Source organism: Diceros bicornis, chromosome 20 (genome assembly GCF_020826845.1).
Source record: "Diceros bicornis minor isolate mBicDic1 chromosome 20, mDicBic1.mat.cur, whole genome shotgun sequence".
NCBI classification, from domain to species: domain Eukaryota; kingdom Metazoa; phylum Chordata; class Mammalia; order Perissodactyla; family Rhinocerotidae; genus Diceros; species Diceros bicornis.
Window position 1 is genome coordinate 46,613,415 of NC_080759.1, and position 20,314 is coordinate 46,633,728.

Below are 20,314 nucleotides of genomic sequence, written 5' to 3' on the forward strand. Positions count from 1 at the left end.
TTATACTTCTAACTTTCCAATTTGAATGCCTTTTTTTTCTCTTTCTTGCCTAATTGCTCTAGCTGGGACTTCCAATACTATGTTGAATAAAGTGGCAAGATTGGGCACCCTTGTCTTTTTCCTGATATTAGAGGAAAAGCTTTCACCTTTCACCTGAGGATGATGTTAGCTGTAGGCTCGTCAAATATGGCCTTTACTATGTTGAGGTATATTCCATCTATACTCAATTTTTTGAGAGTTTTTATCATGAAAGTATGTTGAATTTTGTCAAATGTTTTTACTGCATCTCTTGAAATGATCATAACATTTTGCCTTTCATTTGGTTAATGTGGTATATCACATTTATTTATTTGTGGATGTTGAAACATCCTTGCATCCCAGGGACAAATCCCAGTTGATCATGGTACTGCTGAGGTGTCGTTGAGGAGTTCTGCATCTATTTATCAGAAATATTGACATGTAATTTTCTTTTCTTGTAGTCTCCTTGTCTAGCTTTGGTATAATGCTGGCCTTATAAAATGAGTTTGGATGTGGTTCCTCCTATTCAACTTTTTGGAAGAGTTTGAGGATTGACATTAATGTTTCTTTATATGTTGGGTAGAATTTGCCTGTGAAGCCACCCGGTCCTGGGCTTGTCTTTGTTGGGAGGTTTTTCATTTCTGCTTCCATGTCTTTACTCATTATTAATCCATTCAGATTTTTCTTTCTTCATGATTCAATCTTGGTAAGTTGTATGTTTCTAGGAATTTATTCATTTCCTCTAGGTTATCCAATTTGTTGGCATATAAATGTTCAGAGTAGTCTCTTATGATCCTTTGTATTTCTGCAGTGTCAGTTGTAATGTTTCTTCTTTCACTTATAATTTTGTTAGAGTCTTCTCTCTTTTTTCTTGCTTAAATATCTAAAAGTTTACCAATTTTTCTTTCTTTTCAAAAAGACCTTTAGTTTTTTTAATCTTTCCTACTGTCTTTCTAGTCTCTATTTCACTTATTTCTGCTCTTATCTTTATTATTTCGTTCCTTCTGCTAACTTTGGGTTTAGTTTGTTCTTTTTGTAGTTACTTGTGATGTAAATTTAGGTTGTTTATTTGAGATCTTCCTTTTTATGATGTAGGCATTCACTGCTATAAACTTCATTATTTGAACTATTTTTGCTGCTTCCCATAAATTTTGGTATGTTATTTTTCCATTTTCACTACTCTCGAGATTCTTTTGAATTTCCCTTCTGATTTCTTTTTTCCCAATGATTGTTTAGGAATATGTTGTTTAATTTCTGCATATTTGTGAATTTTCCAATTTTCCTCCTGTTATTGATTTCTAGTTTCATATCATTGTGGTCAGAAAAGGTACTCGATATGATTTCAGTCTTCTTACATTTGTTAACATTTGTTTTGTGGCCCAGTATATGATCTTTCCTGGAGAATATTCTTGTGTGCTTGAGAACAATGTTTATTCTGCTGGTATTGGATGGGACATTCTGTTAGGTCCCTTTGGTCTATAATGTTATTCAAGTCTGCTGTTTCCTCATTGATTTTCTGTCTGGATGATTTATCCGTTAATTAAAGTGGGGTATTGAAATTTTCTACTGTTACTCCATTGCTGTCTATTTCTCCCTTCAGTCCTGTTAATATTTGCTTTATATATTTAGGTGCTCCAATGTTGGGTGCATATATATTTATAATTGTTACATCCTCTTGATGAATTGATCCTTTTACATTATCTAATGACTTTCTCTTTCTCTTATGACCAATTTTGACTGAAAGTCTACTTTGTCTGATATAAGTTTAGCCACTTTTACTCTCTTTTTAGTTGTCATTTGCATGGAATATGTTCTATGAAATCTTTACTTTCAGCCTATATGTGTCCTTAAAGCTGAAGTGAGATCATTGTAAGCAGCATTATTATTATTATTATTTGTTTTTGGATTCTGTTTTTTATCCATTCAGCCACTCAGTGTCTTTAATTGGAAAATTTAATCTATTTTCATTTAAAGTAATTATTAATAAGTAAGGAATTACTATTGCCATTTTATTAATTGTTTTCTGACTGTTTTGTAGATCCTTTGTTCCTTTAGGCTTCTCTTGCTTTCTTCTTTTGTGATTTCATACTTATCTATAGTGATATTCTTTGATTCCTCTTTCTCTTTTGTGTATCTACTAGAGGTTTCTTCTTAGTGGTTACCATGAAGTTTCCATAAAATGTCTTAGTATAACAATCCACTGTAAGCTGCTGGAAACTCAACTCCTATCACATACAAAAACTGTACACTTTTAATTCTCCTACTCCTCAATATTTTATGCTATTGATATCATACTTTACATATATCTATCTATCTATCTATCTATCTATCTATCTATCTATCTATATGGTGAGGAAGATTAGCCTTGAGCTAACATCCGGGCCCCTCTTCCTCTATTTTATTTGTGGGACACCTGCCACAGAATGGCTTGACAAGTGGTACATAGGTCCATGCCTGGGGTCCAAACCTGTGAACACCGGGCTGACAAAGTGGAGCATGTGAACTCAACCACTACACCACCACGCTGACCCCCTTTACATATTTTTATATTGTGTGTCCATTAACAGATTATTGTAACTACAGTTATTTTTAATACTTTTATGTTTTAACTTTTATACTAGAGTTAAAAGTGATTTGCCTACCACCATTACAGTATTAAAGTATTCTGAATTTGACTGTATATTTACCTTTCCCAGTGAGTTTTACACTTTCATATGTTTTCATACTGTTGTGTAGCATCCTTTTGTTTCAACTCAAAGAACTCTCTTCAGTCTAGTGGTGATGAACTCTCTCAACTTTGTTTGTCTGGGAATGTCTTTATTGCTTTTGTTTATGAAGGATGGCTTTGATGGGTACAGCATTCTTGGTTGTCAGTTTTTTTCTTTGAGCACTTTAAATATGTCATCCCACTCCTTCCTGGTCTGCAAGGTTTCTGCAGACAAATCCATGGTGAGTCTGACAGGGGTTCCCTTGTTTGTGATGAGTTTCTTTTCTCTTTGCTACTTTCAAAATTCTCTTTGTCTTTGACAATTTCATCATAATGTGTCTTGTGGTAATCTTCTTTGCATTGATATTGCTTTGTATCCTTTGATTTTTATATATTTAAATGAGTCAGGTCATATAAAGGCAAGTTCTGAAAATGGAATCTTCCATTGAGCTTCCAGGCACAATAGTGACAGTTCTCTGGAGATAAGGCTTGTGGTGATCAAAATCCATTCTGTCCTTTGCAGTGGCTGCTAGGCTAGTGGTTTTCACAATTAGTTATCATGGTTATTAGGCTATTGTTTTTTAAGTTTACTGCTTTGCTCGAGAGGGAGAGATGATATTAGTCTATGTTAGAACACCACAAAGCCCACCATTCTCTCCAAGAAACAAGATTCAGCCAATTTTTTCTTGAATAAACACTCTTCAAGTTGTTGCTAACCTTTAGTCTATTTTTGAGTTCTGCAAATATTTTTTGAGGAAGATCGGCCCTGAGCTAACATCTGCCAATCCTTCTCTTTTTTTTGTTGAGGAAGACTGGCCCTGGGCTAACAACCATGCCCATCTTCCTCCACTTTATATGGGACACCGCCACAGCACGGCTTGACAAGTGGTGCATCGGTGCGCGCCTGGGATCCGAACTGGTGAACCCTGGGCTACCACAGCAGAGTGTGTGCACTTAACTGCTTGCGCCACGGGGCCGGCCACTGAGTTCTGCAAATTTTATTGTGATAGTGTTTTCTAGTTTATTTTTTTTCTTTTATGGAGGAGAATAGTTTTGGAGTTCCTTTCTCTGACATTCCTGAATTCTTCCCCTCCCACTTATTCTTCTTTCAGTATACATCAATAGAGTAAATAATATATTTTGCCTGTGTACAAATACTGTAATGTACTTAGAAAGCTCTTTTTTGATCCTCATCACAGTTGAAATTTACAAAGACAAACATTTCTATAAAAAGCCAACTTCCATTTGCTTCTCCACATCATACTTCTTACTAGTTCACTCTTGATCTATTCTTTGAATTAAAAATCATAATTTTATTTAATTTAACAAACATTTGAAAGGAGAGCTTATAAATGAGTGACTAAAAGCATTAACCGTAGCATAACAGTGAGATTTTTGAGAATTTAAAAGTTTTATTTGGACTTTTTAAAAAATCAGTAAGCCCTGTCTCAGAAAGATACTTTCAATAAAATGAGAAAGAGGGAGAAAAAGCAATATTAAGATTTCAACTGTCTGAGAAGGTTATAGGTTCAAGATAGATCATAAAACTTCTTTTCCAAAAGAAACAAAAGAAAAAACACTCTATACTTTGATAAATTGCAGCTTATAAAATAAAAACACAGAATATTCATTTTTCTTACTTCCTTAGACTTTTTCAAGGGCCATGTGAACAAAACATGAGACAATAAAGCAAATATGTGACAATTCTCCAGTTTGAATGTTATTTTCATAAATTTGCATAATTTTCAAAAGTCCTCTCTTTATTTAAAATGTACAAGTGGAAATGAAAAATGAATTTTAGCTAACTGTTTTAACTTGACATGTGAAAAGTATGACTCCCTAAACAATGCTAGAACATATCAAATTAATGGCCCTCTACACAAAATATCACTTCCATGTCAGGTGTACAGGTTTATGTCATGTAAACTATCACAATATAGGAATTTGGCCTTGAGCACTGTAAAATTAGCTAATTTTCATGATTCATAGTAGTCTTTCAATGGATGTTTTTAAATTAATCAAAATTTTGTAAAAGGCCTTATTATTTGTCATTGCTTCACCTGCAGTGGGACTTTCTCATGCTGATTTATCAGCCAAAAGAGATGAGAGAGTATTTAAATTGAAACCCATTTTACAGTAACAAAATATAGTCTCACGACTACTTAATTAACATCTTTTTGTTTTATTATGCATAAATTACAAATTTTCTTATAAAGTGGAACATACTGAACATATATTAACTTTCTAAATACTGTCCTATTTCATAGGAAACATATAAATGTATTTAATAGCTCAGTCTCTCATGACCATAAGTCTGATCCAAGCCTGAATACTTGGCTTATAGCTAATGACAATTATTCATCCTGATTATTTGAGGCTCAACATAGTTATGAGAAAGCATTCTTCAGCATCAATTGATCTTCTCTTGTAATTCCAGTTAGCACTAAATGGTATGACATCATCAAAGACACAGAATAAAAGGCCAATTACTAGTAATTATACGTGTAGACTTTACTACATTGTCTTGTACATTTTTAATGAGACTTTGAAATCAACCCTAAATTATAGAAAACTTGTATTCTAGTTCTTCCTACTAGTTAGTTTCTGTGGCATGTTGATCAAGTCACATAAACATTCTGGGGATTTTTTTCCTTTTTTTTGTTAAAGTTTATCTTTAAATTATATTTGATAAAACTGATGTAAAGATTTTTAAGATACTTTTTTGTGTGTGTGAGGAAGATCAGCCCTGAGCTAACATCCATGCCAATCCCCCTCCTTTTGCTGAGGAAGACCAGCCCTGAGCTAACATCTGTTGCCAATCCTCCTCCTTTTTTTCCCTTTTTGCCCCCAAGGCCCCAGTAGATAGTTGTATGTCATAGTTGCACATTCTTCTAGTTGCTGTATGTGGGACGCTGCCTCAGCATGGCCAGACAAGCAGTGCGTCGGTGCGTGCCTGGGATCTGAACACCAGCCGCCAGTAGCGGATCGCGCGCACTCAACCACTAAGCCATGGGGCCGGCCCGATGTAAAGATTTTTGAGTGAAAGAAGGGCATGATAATATGTTTAACTGTAGAGAGCCATTATTATTATATATTAACAATAAATATATACACTCCTATATATTTGAAATATTAATTTTATAATATCATTATTATATTTTATTTCTTTAAATGGACCTTTTTATTTCAGTTGCATATGGTCTTTGGTAGCATATTTTACAGGGTGACAGTCAAGTTAGAGATCAAAGATGTATTTGCCGAAGGATCATTTAACAGGCCAGCCTTTATATGCAAAAATGCGAGAACTTCAAAACACATGCAGCAAACTGTCCTCTTACGCCTAGCAAATTTGAGTAATTTGAGGCACTTCTAGTTATGCAAAGGTAGGGTGAGAAGGCAGGCAGAACTTTTAGCGACCACATTGATAATGCCACTCCCAAAAACCCAGGAAATACCAGTCTCATCACTTGGAATACAGCTCATCAACATGCTTATGAATCTCAGAAATCTGCCTCCTCTACAAAGATTAAAGACCTGTCAGAGCGGATAGTGTTACATTAATCAAGGTGAATCAATAAGCAAACAGAGTTCAGGTTAATGACCTCAGCCTAATTAACACAAGGTCAGAGCCTTTCCAAGGGAGAGCTGGTTTCAGCACAGCATGAGTCTCATGAAGGAAGTCCTCTGGCACCAGCGCATATAGAGTAGTGATATGATTTGGGGGAAGACTTATGAAATTTATTGTAAATGAAAGTTCTACAACCGGGCGAACCAGCATGAATGAGATGTCACACCAATAGTTGATGGTTCAGGTTTCAGTTCTCTCTTATTTGCTGTAGGGAAAAGTATTAACTCTGGGTTTGACTTCAAAATCCTTCTGTGTTTAGAGACAATCTGTTGTATACGAATGAGAGATTAAAGCTCTTGTCAATAGAACTAAGGGCTCAAGCAATAAAAAAATAAATAAAATATCAAATTATTTTGAATCCCCAAATTGAGAGGCAGTTCACACCAGTTTTACGTGTTATGGAGCTCAATAATAAACTATGTATTATTTTCTTCATATAATACTACTGAACTTGCTGTTGAAATGTTACTTTAGTAAGATGGCAAGACATGCAATTTCTTCAGACGTTCAGGGTTGGCACGGAATTTGTCAGATTTCAACATTGTTCTTTTTTTTATTATTATTATTATTTCTTTTGGTGAGGAAGATCAGCCCTGGGCTAACATCCAATGCCAATCCTCCTCTGTTTGCTGAGGAAGATTGGGCCTGGGCTAACATCTGTGTCCATCTTCCTCTACTTTATATGGGACGCCACCACAGCATGGCTTGACAAGCAGTGTGTTGGTGCGTGCCTGGGATCCGAACCTGCGAACCCCAGGCTGCCAGAGTGGAGTGTGTGCACTTAACCGCTGCGCCACCAGGCTGGCCCCAACATTGTTCTTTTTTTTCCTATTTTCTCCTTATCAGAATACATCAACAAAGCAAAGTTTAGTTTGCTTTTCCTTGTAGTGAGGTATAACTGCCTCTGGATTTTAGATTCCATTCTCTCTTCTATTTTCCTATGCTGCTACAAAAGACCATGTCAAATATAAAATTAATTTCTAAATAACATTACCTAAAAATAAAAATGGTTCTGAACAAGTCCGAATTTCTATTTTTTTAAAGAATATCTATCTTCTTGCTGAAATTTGAGTAAATAAAGTATGTCTAGTCTGTGAGAAAGATTTCACAGTCCATAGTTAAATAAAGGACCATTAAATAAATAAGCTAATGAATGAATGAATAAAATACTTTCAATGCCATAATTCTGTCACTCAAGCTTTATCAGAGTGAGAGTTTGAGTAATAAACTTCCCCTCTTCGCTTCCACTATATATACTTCAGTGTGTTGAAACACTGATGATGAGATTTGCTACATTTAAGGGTATTCCGAAGAGAGTAATGCTTTGATTCCTAAATATGTTTAACTTTTGAGTGACTTCTAAAGGTTTTAAGGACGTTTGCTGGAAAGATGATAAATATAGTACAAGCATCCTAAGAAAACATGGGGTAGATTCGAAACAAGCTATTATCTGAAGTCCAGGAGCTCTCTAAACGTAAGAATCCTCTCCTTAAGTATTTCAATGTTATCTCTCTGTCTTTTTTCTTGATGCTTATGATGCAATGGTGAAAATAGAAAATGATTTTTTTTATTCAAACCTAATTTCTTTATATTTCAGGTACTGTATTAGTCATTTGGGATGCAGATAGTCATGTAAGATAGTTTCAAAAAAAGCTCATACTCTAGATGAGGGAAAAAACATATATATACATATATATAATATATACATGTTACCTATATATATATGTACAATATATATACAATTCCTACACAATGAGATAAAAGTATTGCTCAAAATTTCCTGTAAATTCTCAGAGAGCTGAGCTGAAGGAAGTCTGAGTCTGCTATAGAAACTTTGCAAACAGAATCTTCAGATCTCCTAATTTCTCACTAGATATATTCAAATATCATAGAATTAACTGTCTCTCCTGTGCTCAGTGTGTGTTGTGAGAATTAAAGGATCATGCATGCAGAAATTTAAGGACAGAGGTACCAGTTGGAAAGGAAAAGTGATTTCTCTCCTTCACCCGCGTTCAAATAAACCATCTCATCGCTTTATAGTTACTAAGGAAAATACATATTTTCTTTTTTTGCTATTTCAGTGATAAGCAAATTCATATAAGATATATTGTAAGAGAGAGAAAAAGATAAGGAAGGAGAAAAAGGAGAAAAAAAAGGAGAGGATGAAAAAAGAAGGGCAAAGAAGTTCGAGAAAATGGAGAAATTAATGTAGATGGTAGTGAGACCATGAAGTTAACGACTATCTGCTTCATCTTGGAAATCACTTATCTTGTAAACCACTTTCGTGACTTGAACAAAATATTGATATGCAGGATAGCCATGGGTATAGCTCATGTGTTACAAAGTAGCATCGTTCTGTACAAAGCTTAGCATTGCCTTCAAATTGCATTTATTTGCAGCAATATAAGAAAGCCCATTCTTGCATTAGAATGTTTTGTTGGTAGCAAGAGGGTAGTGCAGCAGATATCCAAACTAAAATAAGTAGTTTGCTTCACATTTGAATAAAAATTTGTCTATTTACTAAGCTAGAGATTCTTGTCACAAGACCTCAAATAAATGAGTAAAGATAACTAACATACTGAACAGAATTTGTTATTTTAGCTAACTTCTATAAAGAAGAGGAATTTTTCTTTACCAAAGATTGGATACATTACCAAAAATCACAATTACTTTTATTTTGTTCTGCAAAATAAAAAAATATCAGTCTGCAATAATTACAATTAACCCCCTTAACTAAACTGAAGTCTATGTAAAGTATACGTAATGGAATCTTATTTTTAAGCAAAAGTAAAACAATTCCAAAAATAACTTTCTTCTCATTTAAATAATATATGCAAATAATACTGTTGTATTTTCTTATAATCTCAAAACAAAAGTGTCCAAATATAACTGAAACCCCAAATTGGCTGCTTCCTTTTAGCATTGGATTGAGCCTCTAGGATAAGACAAAGATAATCTGAATATATATTTTTCTTGAAGCAACTATTCGTTGAGGATTACATGAGAAAGTAAAGTTAGAATGCATGTATTAAAAGCAAAAACAGAGGAAAACCAGTATATCTGTTGCATCTAGTTCTTGCATTAAGAAAGAATATCAAAGTAATATATCTCCTTTGTTACCCAGTAAATGTTCACTTCGATTCAATGCAATAAAATTATCCAAGTATACTTTGAGAATATTTCAGAGAATATATTTTTCTTTACTATTTTCTTTCCTCCACTACCTTGCTCAACAAAGAGATGTCTTGCAAACTATTTTGGTTTAAGGAAAACGCTTAGTAATTTAAAAATGCCAGAAGAAAAGATAGAAGTTACTTGAACTCTCTGATAAGTAAGGTATTCAACATAGATGATAATCTAGTATATAAAGTAAAAAATTAAGTATAGAATAGACTGAGAAATGTACAGAAGCCATAACTGATTCTCAAGAAATCAACTCTAATGATGGAGTATGATACAAATTATGTCAGCTTAAACTGTCTTAGCAGCATCTTGTTCAGAACCCAAGATAAGACCAGACACAAACAAAAACTGTTTTAACATAAATCAACAGCAATTCTGTTCAAATTCATACGTTTCAACGACTTTTGATAGTTCCAGAAACTTGCCTGGTTTATGAAATGAAATATGAAAATATGACTAATGACTTTTGAAAGTATGAAAATGCGAAAATTTTGACTAATTCTTTATGAAATATATGACGAATTGAAAATATGAAAATGTGACTAACTCTCTCCTAACCAGCCCCCATGCCTACTCTTCCCTAAATTTCTCCAACTGAGACATAGGAATAACTCCATTAGGAGGTGCCCTCCCCTGCTCAATATTTTTTAAAAAACTGAGCTTTGTATAATCAATGGGTTATCTTGATGACCTCTCTAGGGGATTAGACAATTTCACGAATATATAAAATACAATCGTTAATAAATTATATTTTGCTAGTAATGAATACTTCATGCTAGTAATAATTTTGCTAAAATAGTATAAATATTATGAAGTACTAATCTAAAAGTTTCTCCTCATGTTTCCTGCCTAAATTCAATTACCCCACCTCAAAAGTGATGTTTAAATTTTGATATGTATCCTTCTAGATTTTTTTTGTCTTTCTGTCTTAATGACTGTTTTGTTCACAAAAAAAAAATAAGCAATTCATAAAACAAACCAAGAACAACTTTCAACATGCAAAAGAAAGCCTGAAATTACATTTTAACCATTAAGTAGAGAATAGTCCAGAGGCTTTGCTCTGCTTTTAGAAAACAGACAGAAAGGAAAGATGAAAGCAAGAAAGCAAAAGAAAGAAAAACAAAGAAGAAAAGAAAGGAAGTTATTTTGTTTAAAACTGGGCTCATACTATAAATTACTCTTTTAATATAAACTATTCATTTTAGTTGAATTCAAAAGAAAAATGGAAAGCAGATTAAATTTTTTTAATGTTACTTGTATAGATATTTGTTTCTTAAGGGATACTTATTCCTTAAAAGATATCTCAACATTGAAGGAAAAAAAATTGAAAAATATTGAGAGGTTGGAGGATTTAATTATTTCAACTGGAGATGGCATACACTGCAAAATCTTGGACTTACTTTCATCTCCCAAACTGACGTTACTAATGTACATAATGTGTGTATTTTCACGTAAGTTTAATGATTGTGGATGCTTTGTCTCAATTCTATATTTATTTGGTTTGGATCTCACAATTCCTCTCGTCATCCATTACTTGACTGGCTTAATTGTCAAAAAGATGTTGTGTTTATTGTTTGTCTCTCTGCTTGTTTCTTTTCTTTTCCCAGAAGGGCCTATGGTGGTTTATCTCCTCTTTTTCTTATTTTGATATACAAAGTGACAGTGTTGTATTTTCATGCTTGAATGACAAGTTACTTGAATATATAGGTCTTGAGTAACAGCTTACCTTTTATTTCCTTCAGAACTCCATATCTATTGTGCTATCATCTTCCGTTACTGAACACTTCTGTGGGGAAGTCTGAGGTTACTCTGAATTTCCTCCTCATACATAACCTTCTTTTCTTCCGCATAAACCAGACAATACTTGGTTCTTCAATTTCAATGACATCACCAGGGTATTTCTTGGGGCAAATTGTTCTGCAACTGTTGTATCTGGAACATTGTGTACTCTATTATTCTGCAGATATATTTAAAACTTTATTCCTGGGAAAATTCCATCCGTTTTGGATGAATGATTTTTGTTAATTCTATTGGGATTTCTGCATCACAGATGACAGTAATTCTCATGTTGGGACATCTTTGTTCTCTTCCTCTATTGTGATTCATCTAATTGCTTTGATCTTGCTCTTTTTCTCATTCACATAATGTTAATAGGTCTTTTCTCCACTGTGTCAGTGATCCTATTTTCAACCACATCTGCTCTGTTTTGTGCTACTTAGAATACATTTATTATTTCTGCAGTGTTGTAATTTTTCTTCTCAATTTGTTTCCACAGCTCTCTAGTTCCCATGTTCATCTTACTGGTTTGTAGTACCATCAAGTCTTTATACTTCATTTCATAAATTAATGCTTTTGTTAAGTACTTAGAAGTCACTTGAGGAGCATTGTCTTCTCTTCATCCGATGATTTAGTCTTGGCTAAAACAATCACTTGTCTTTTGCAAATTGCGTTCTTTAATTTGCTTATTTTAATGTTTACATTAAATATTGTCAAACCTCCTCTTTTCATCTTGCTAACATGATACTTTTCACAGAGTTTGTCATAATTCTCTTCTTCTCCCTACTCCCTTACCTAAATTCTGTTTTTCCTCCTCTGAAAATATTGCTTGTTGTCTTTTGCTGTATAGACTGAGTGTGTGAGTGAAAGAGGACAGCTCAGCTTTGTGTAGGCATTCTTAACAGAACTGCTTCCTAATGTATGATATAATATTGAAAATCCTTTAAAATAGTTTTTCCAGACGTTAATGTCAGAGAAATTACATGGGGATCTTGCTAAAATGTGGAAGGGTGCCCATGATTTGACATTGGTTACAAGCTCTCCACTGATGCCAGTGTTCCTGGTCTGATGATCATACTTTGAGTAGCAACTATCTCAAAGGATTCACCACCCTAAACACAGGCAAAATCTAATTCCATTAGTGAGATATCCTATTAATTCACTGTATTTCCACAACTCATTGAAGATTTCTGGAGTTTATGCTTTTATCAGAAAATTTTAGCCCCATGTGGCCCTCTCAGTCAGTGTGTATTTCATCCACAGCCATTTTCATTCTCTGCTAGCCTGAGATGGAAAAGATGAAAATATTCTCTGAGGTAGCTTCTCAACAATTTGGTGTCATTTGTGAGGATTTTCAAGGTTAAGACATCACTCCAATATCTCATGTTGGGTGGAGAGTTGGGGAAGGGCAAGATTAGGCTTCCTTTAATTCCGTTCTCATCCTGATCTCCATCTTGTGAAGTTTAAAATATGAGATTGTGACATTCTCCTTGTTTGCTAATTTTTAAATCCTAAATTCTACTTTATTTATTTAGCCAGTTAGTTAGTTGATCATTATCAAGTATTAGGGGACCAAATCTCAGTCAATAAACTCCATTCTAAATCTTCTATTGAGGGCCGGCCCTGTGGCTTAGCGATTAAGTGCACACGCTTGGCTACTGGCGGCCCGGGTTCGGACCCCAGGCGCACACCGACGCACCGCTTCTCCAGCCATGCTGAGGCCGTGTCCCACATACAGCAACTAGAAGGATGTAAAACTATGACACAACTATCTACTGGGGCTTTGGGGGAAAAAAAAGGGGGAGGATTGGTAATAGATGTTAGCTCAGAGCCCATCTTCCTCAGCAAAAAAAAGAGGAGGATTAGCACGGATGTTAGCTCAGGGCTGATATTCCTCACAAAAATAAATAAATAAATCTATTGAAAATCAAAATCATTTTTTCATGTCTTTTGAATGCATTCAAAAGACTCATATGTAGTTGAGCATTCAAGTGGCATTATATATGCATATAATTTTGTATTTTTTACTTAAAATAGGTCTTCATGATCTTTCCACTATGTATATAGATGGTATATTAGTGTATATATACAGATAGTATATATAGATGGATAGTATATATATAGATCCATAAACCTCATTCTTTTTAATGACAAAGTAATTTCCATTTTATAGGTAGTTACTACTATCCCCTTGATAGTCATTTAAATTTTTCAGTCAATGCAAAATTAATCATCTTATACTATATTTTTGTTTGTTTGTTTGTTTTGTTTTTTTTGTGAGGAAGATCAGCCCTGAGCTAACACCCATGCCAATCCTCCTCTTTTTGCCGAGGAAGACTGGCCCTGGGCTGACATCCGTGCCCATCTTCCTCTATTTTGTATGGGACCCCGGCCACAGCATGGCTTGACTGGCGGTGCATCGGTGCCCACCTAGGATCCGAATTCCGGGCCGCCAGCAGCAGAGCATGCACACTTAACATTTGTGCCACCCGCCGGCCCCTATATATCTCCATTTTTAACCAAAACAAAATATGCTTGGTACACGTGTCATGGATTAATACAATTTTGACTAAAAATATATATTACTTAACCTTAGAGTATAATTATTATATTATGAGTATTCAAAGATAATTCTAGTTTCTTTTAAAAGTGGCTTCCTTATCACTTTCATTAAAGGGACAGAGTTCCAAAAAGAGGTGTTGATCCACCTGGGATAGAGTTGAGGACAGTAAGGTGGTATACGGTTATGATCTCCCTTCAGTTCCATCTGTGCTTATACATATAAGGATGTGCTTGGAGGGTAGAGGATATTCCAGAATGCCTGACGTGAAGTTCGTTATGCAGATTAGTGGCCTTTGAGCTGTGTCCTCTGCTAATTCTTTCTCTCCTTTGAGGGCATCCCCAGATTTTTACACCCCATCATTCACTGAAGTATGGTTCCAAAATTGCTGTTGTATATCCTTATTGTGTTGGCTTATTTCTGTGTCTCTAGAATCTTCCTTGGTTTACCAAGGTCTGTTTCACCATCAATCTGAAAAAATTATCAGGATTTTTTAATAAAATGTTTTCAAATTTCTGTTGTACTTACCTTTTTTGATGTATTCCTCCTAATTTATCTGTCATATACTCTTTCAAAACTCTATTTTTCATTTCTAATTTTTCAACTTATTTCTTTTATAACTTATTCTTCCTGCATTATATCAACAACATCAACTCTTAACACTAAAATTTATTAGCTTACTTTCAATTCTTGGCCCGTTTACGCTAATAATTCAGGTCATGTACTTTGTTCAGTTCATTCTTTATGTCTGAACTCTGGAGATGTCCTTTTCTTTCTTTTGGGGTGGGCTCTGTTGTTATTATTATTTTTTATAATAGCCCAATATATCTGTATGTCTGAGGAAGAAGAGATAGTCCTCAGATCTGCTGTCTCCTCTATCCTGGCGTTAAACCTCCTAGTCTGAGGTCCTTTATCTAACACTCTAAATAACATTCACATATGACTGTACCAGATACTGCTAATCCTTTATATCCGTATATCATATGTCAGAAATGCATAATAAATCATCTTGGACCCTGCAGTTCAGTATGGACATCTGCCACCAGAGCAAACACACTCAGTTTCTAAAATAGATGATATTTTCTGATTCTTCAATTTCTACTGATTCTCCTTTATTGCCAACTCTCCTTGATCAATTCCTTGCATTGGATCTTTGTATAACCTATGGCTTGATGTATTTTTATAGTTCATTTTTTATTTATTTTATTTTATTGTACACTTATTTTACTTTCCTAATGCTCACATGTCTATGACTCTTGATTCTATTATATTTAGAGTGGCCTAATGGGCAGGTAGAGAGGTGTATTGAAAGGAATAATTTACTTACAAATATTGGCGTATAGTCTTTGCTTTACGTTGACTACATGTTTCAATGGGTTTTATCCACTTTTCTTCCTTGGGTCTTATTTTTATCACCTAAGAAATTTTAGCATTGACTGAGTTGATATGAAATGAGTCTACACAACAGCTATTATATTTGCATTTTCTTTCCTTTCTAAACTTTTTTCTCTCCTCACTTCTTTGTTCTAAAAATATTACTTTAAGGTTATGCATTTGTCAATCTCTCCTGGTCCAGGTTTTAGGTTTTCAAACTATGCTGCAGATATCTGAAGTCTGCTCTCATGCAAAGACAGCTATGATGAGTATTCATCTAAGAAAAGTGACATTTTTTCCTTAAAGTAATATACTTTTAGAAATTTAAAATCATATTACTTTTAATACAAAAGCAGAAGTTACTTGATTTTCTGAAGCAAAATTGAGAAATCTAAATGAAACCTCAGCCAGTTTTGTCAAGAATCAAATGCATCTCTAAGATAAAAATACCAAACTAGAGAAAATGAATATGAGTAGAAAAAAAAAAGATAAAAGTCTATTGATTTAAAAGTCAGAGATTAGAAGATTGATTTAAAATATCTATAAATGGTTAGGCATACATAAATTAATCAGCAAATATATATTTCACAGAATAAATAGAAACCTGAATAGAATAATAAAAATGTGAATTATGAAAAATATTTTGAGACAGCCTGCAGAAAGTACCATGTTTAAAAGATTGTAAGAAGTGGCAAAAGACTTCATCAAAGGATAAAGAACTTGAATGCTTTTTCTTTATATATCCATAAAAATAACAGGAAATCTAAATTTTAAAATGGTATGTGAAAGTAGAAAAGCAATTTATATTATAACGTCTTTAGAAATATTTGAAAAAAATATTTTCAGAGATGAGTTCTATATAGATTTTAAGGTACAAGTCAAAGGTTTGGGGTACCAGGAAAATCTTTAGTAAAATGTTTTGGGGCAGTGGTAAAATTTTGGACAGAGGCCAACTGTAGTGACTTCACCATTTGCCAAGAGAGTTTTCCCAAACCTTTTCTATATATCATGATATGTCTGATTACATACAGTTCTAAACAATTTTCAGTACAATTTTAGGATGTTACATTATTAGTTAGGTCGAAACAGTAAATGAGAAATTTCCTTCTTTGATCTTCACCCCAAGTTTCCTGAAATAACGTGTTGCCCCGCAGCAATTCTTCTTAACGTTTGCAGATACTGGTAGCATTCCTCATACTGACCTTTTGAAATTATTGAAAAACAAACCAAAATAAATCTTCCTCCTGGAAATTCTAAACAGTCTCCTATTTTCAAGTGACTTTATTTGATGCCTGATCCTTTCACCTTGCCTGTGCCCAAAAGTCAGGGCTTCCCACTCAGCAGAAAGCAGATCATTTATTTTCTTAGCTGGAGATCTCCTCCAAGTCATTAATGATTCATATAGGTCATGTTTACAAGGGGCAATGTTTCCAAGTTTGCTGTATGATAAAGCAGCAACTTCCATTTTATATAAATATAGTGCTAAAGTTTCTTATTTAAGACAATCAAGAGTAATAATTTAAGTTCTATTGCCTTCTCAATTTACTAGATGACAAAGGAATGAAAGAGGGAAACATAAAGAAAAGAAGAAATAGAATTCTGGAGGGGCCGGCCCCATGGCTTAGCAGTTAAGTGCACGCACTCTGCTACTGGCGGCCCATGCTCAGATCCCGGGCGCGCACCGATGCACCGCTTCTCCGGCTGTGCTGAGGCCGCGTCCCACATACAGCAACTAGAAGGATGTGCAGCTATGACACACAACTGTCTACTGGGGCTTTGGGGGAAAAAAAAGGATGAAGATTGGCAATAGGTGTTAGCTCAGAGCCGGTCTTCCTCAGCAAAAAGAGGAGGATTAGCATGGATGTTAGCTCAGGGCTGATCTTCCTCACACGCAAATAAATAAATAAATAACTGTTAAAAAAAAAAAAGAAAGAAAAGAAATAGAATTCTGGAAAGAATCATCAGGGTCAAACATCCATGAACTGTCACAGAAAATCAGGAAAGATTTTTTTTCCAACTTTATTGATTTTTAATTGACAAATAAAATTGTAAGATATTTAAAGTGTACAATTGATGCCGGCCCTGATGTCAGTCCCCCTACATTAAACCCAGCATGTATGGTATTAAAACCTAAAGCACTCGTCCTCTTTCCCTGCTTCTCTAAGTTACGTTCATATATAAATATCAGTTTTTTAAACCTTTCTATCCCTGCACTTCACAAGGCAGATAGAAGTTACAAATTGTTAAAAGCCCCGGTGGCTTCAAGCTGGGCTCATACTGAAGTTTTGGCTAATTACCAGTTCTTGAGGTTTGTTACAGGGAAACTGATACCCAGAGAATATCAAGAAGCTAAAGCTTCCCAGATCTCAACTCCTTGGCTTCCTGGTGCCAGAATCCACCATCCACCATGGAGACAGACGACCAAGGACAGCCACCTGCGATTCCCTTATCTCACCATCCTCCTCCCGGCCAGCAGCCTCACAAGGCCAAATGCAGACTGGTGGAAGAACACCAACCAGCAAGGCCACAAGCTCCTCCTCCCTACAGGCCACTACATCCCTCACAACCTTTAAAATCCTTCTGCTTCTCATCTTTCAGGGAGACGGGACAAATTTGAGAGCTCTCGTCTCCTGGCTGATGTCCCCTGAAATAAAAATTCTTTCCTTGCCACAAGCCTGGTGTTCCAGTTTTATTTGGCCCCTCTTGTGTGGCGGGTAAAGAACCTGTGTTTGTGTCTGGTAACGTGATGTGATGATTTGATATACATATACATCATGAAAGGCTTCAACTCATCAAATTAATTAATATATCCGTGATTTCACAACTTTACCTTTTTTTTGTTCAGTGAGAACACAGAAACACAGAGGTTCTACCCTCTTAGCAAATTTCAATTATACAATACAGCGTTATTAACCATTGTCACCATGTTATATGTCAGATACACAGAACTATTCATCTCATAACTGAAAGTTTGTACTCTTTTACCAACCTCTCCCTATTTCGACTCTCCCCACCAAGCCTCTGACAACCACTTTTCTACGCTGTTTCTAGGAGTTTGACTTTTTTTTTTTTAGATTCCACATATAATTGATACCATGCAGTATTTGACTTTGTCTGTCTGACTTATTTCACTTACTACAATGATCTCCAGGTTTATCCATGTTGTCACAAACGATAGGATTTCTTTTTTTTTAATATTATTATTGAATAATATTCCATTGTATAAATACACCACCTTTTCTTGATCCATTCATCCATTGGCAGACACTTAGGTTGTTTCTATGCCTCAGCTATTATGATTAATGCTGTAATGAACATGGGAATGCAGATATCTCTTTAAAATAATGTTTTCATTTCCTTTGCATATATACCCAGAAGCGAGATTGCTGGAACACGTGGTAGTTCTAATTTAATTTCTTGAGGAACTTCCATACTCCTCTCCGTAAAGGCTGTACCAGTTTACAGTCCCATCAACAGTATACAAGGGTGCCCTTTTCTCCATTCTCTCCAGCGTTTGTTACCTTTTCTCTTTTCGATGGTAGCCAACCTAACAGGTGTGAAGTGATACTTCATTGTGGCTATGGTTTGCATTTTCCTGATGATTAGTGATGTTGAGCACCTTTTCATGTATCTGTTGGCCATTTGAAAGTCTTCTTTGGAAAAATATGTCTTCAATTCCTTTCCCCATTTTTTAATCATGTTATTTGTTCTTTTTGCTATTGAGTTGTATGAGTTTCATTCATATTTTGGATATTAACCATTATTGGATATGTGGTTTGCAAATATTTTCTTCCATTCCGTGGATTGCCTTTTCATTTTGTTGATTATTTCCTTGCTTAGCAGAAGCTTTTTATTTGATGTAGTCCCAGTTGTTTATTTTTGCTTTTGTTGCTTTTGCTTTTGGTATCAAATCCAAAAAATCATTGCCCAAGACCAAGGTCAAGGAACTTTTTCCTGTGTTTTCTTCTACGAGTTTAATAGTTTCAGATCTTACATTCAAGTCTTTACTTGATTTTGAGTTGATTTTTGTGTATGGTATAAGATGGGGGTTGAGTTTCATTCCTTTGCATGTGGCTATTCAGTTTTCCCTGAAGCATTTATGGAAGAGATTATCCTTTTCCCATTTTATAATCTCAGCTCCTGTGTTGTAAATTAATTGACCATAAGCATGGGTATATTTCTGGGCTCTCTATTCTGTTCCGTGGATATATGTCTGTTTTTATGCAATATCATACCGTTTTGATTACTATAGCTTTGCAAAATAGCTTGAAATCAGGAAGTATTATGCCTCTAGCTTTGTTCTTTCTCCAGATTGCTTTAGCTATTTGGGATCTTTTGTGATTCCATACAAATTTTAAGATCGTTTTATTCTATTTCTGTGAAAAACGACTGAAATTTTAATAAGGATTGCACTGAACCTGTAGATCACTTTGGGTAGTTCAGACATTTTAACAATATTAATTCTTCTAATCCATGAGCACAGAATATCTTTCCATTTATTTGCATCTCCTTCAATTTCTTTCATCAGTCTTATATTTTTCAGTTTATAGATTTTTCACATCCTTGATAAATTTATTCATAAATATTTTTTAAATGCTATTGTAAATGGGATTGTTTTCTTAATTTCTCCTTCTGATAGTTCATTGTTAGTGTAACAAAATGTGACTGATTTTTGTAGACTAATTTTGTATGCTTCCACTTTACTGAATTCATTGATCAGTTCTAATAGTTTTGTTTTTTTTTTTTGTTTTGTGAGGAAGATCAGCCCTGAGCTAACATCCATGCCAATCCTCCTCTTTTTGCTGAGGAAGACTGGCTCTGAGCTAACATCCATGACCATCTTCTTCCACTTTATATGGGACGCTGCCACAGCATGGCTTGACAAGCGGTGCGTGGGTGCGTGCCGGGATCCAAACCCTGTGCCGTAGCAGTGGAGTGCCGCACACCTAACCACTAGGTCACCAAGCTGTCCCCTCTAACAGATTTTTGGTGGAGTCATTTAGAGTTTTCTATATATCATGTCATCTGCAAATAGAGACAATTTACTCCTTTCTTTCCAATTTGGATG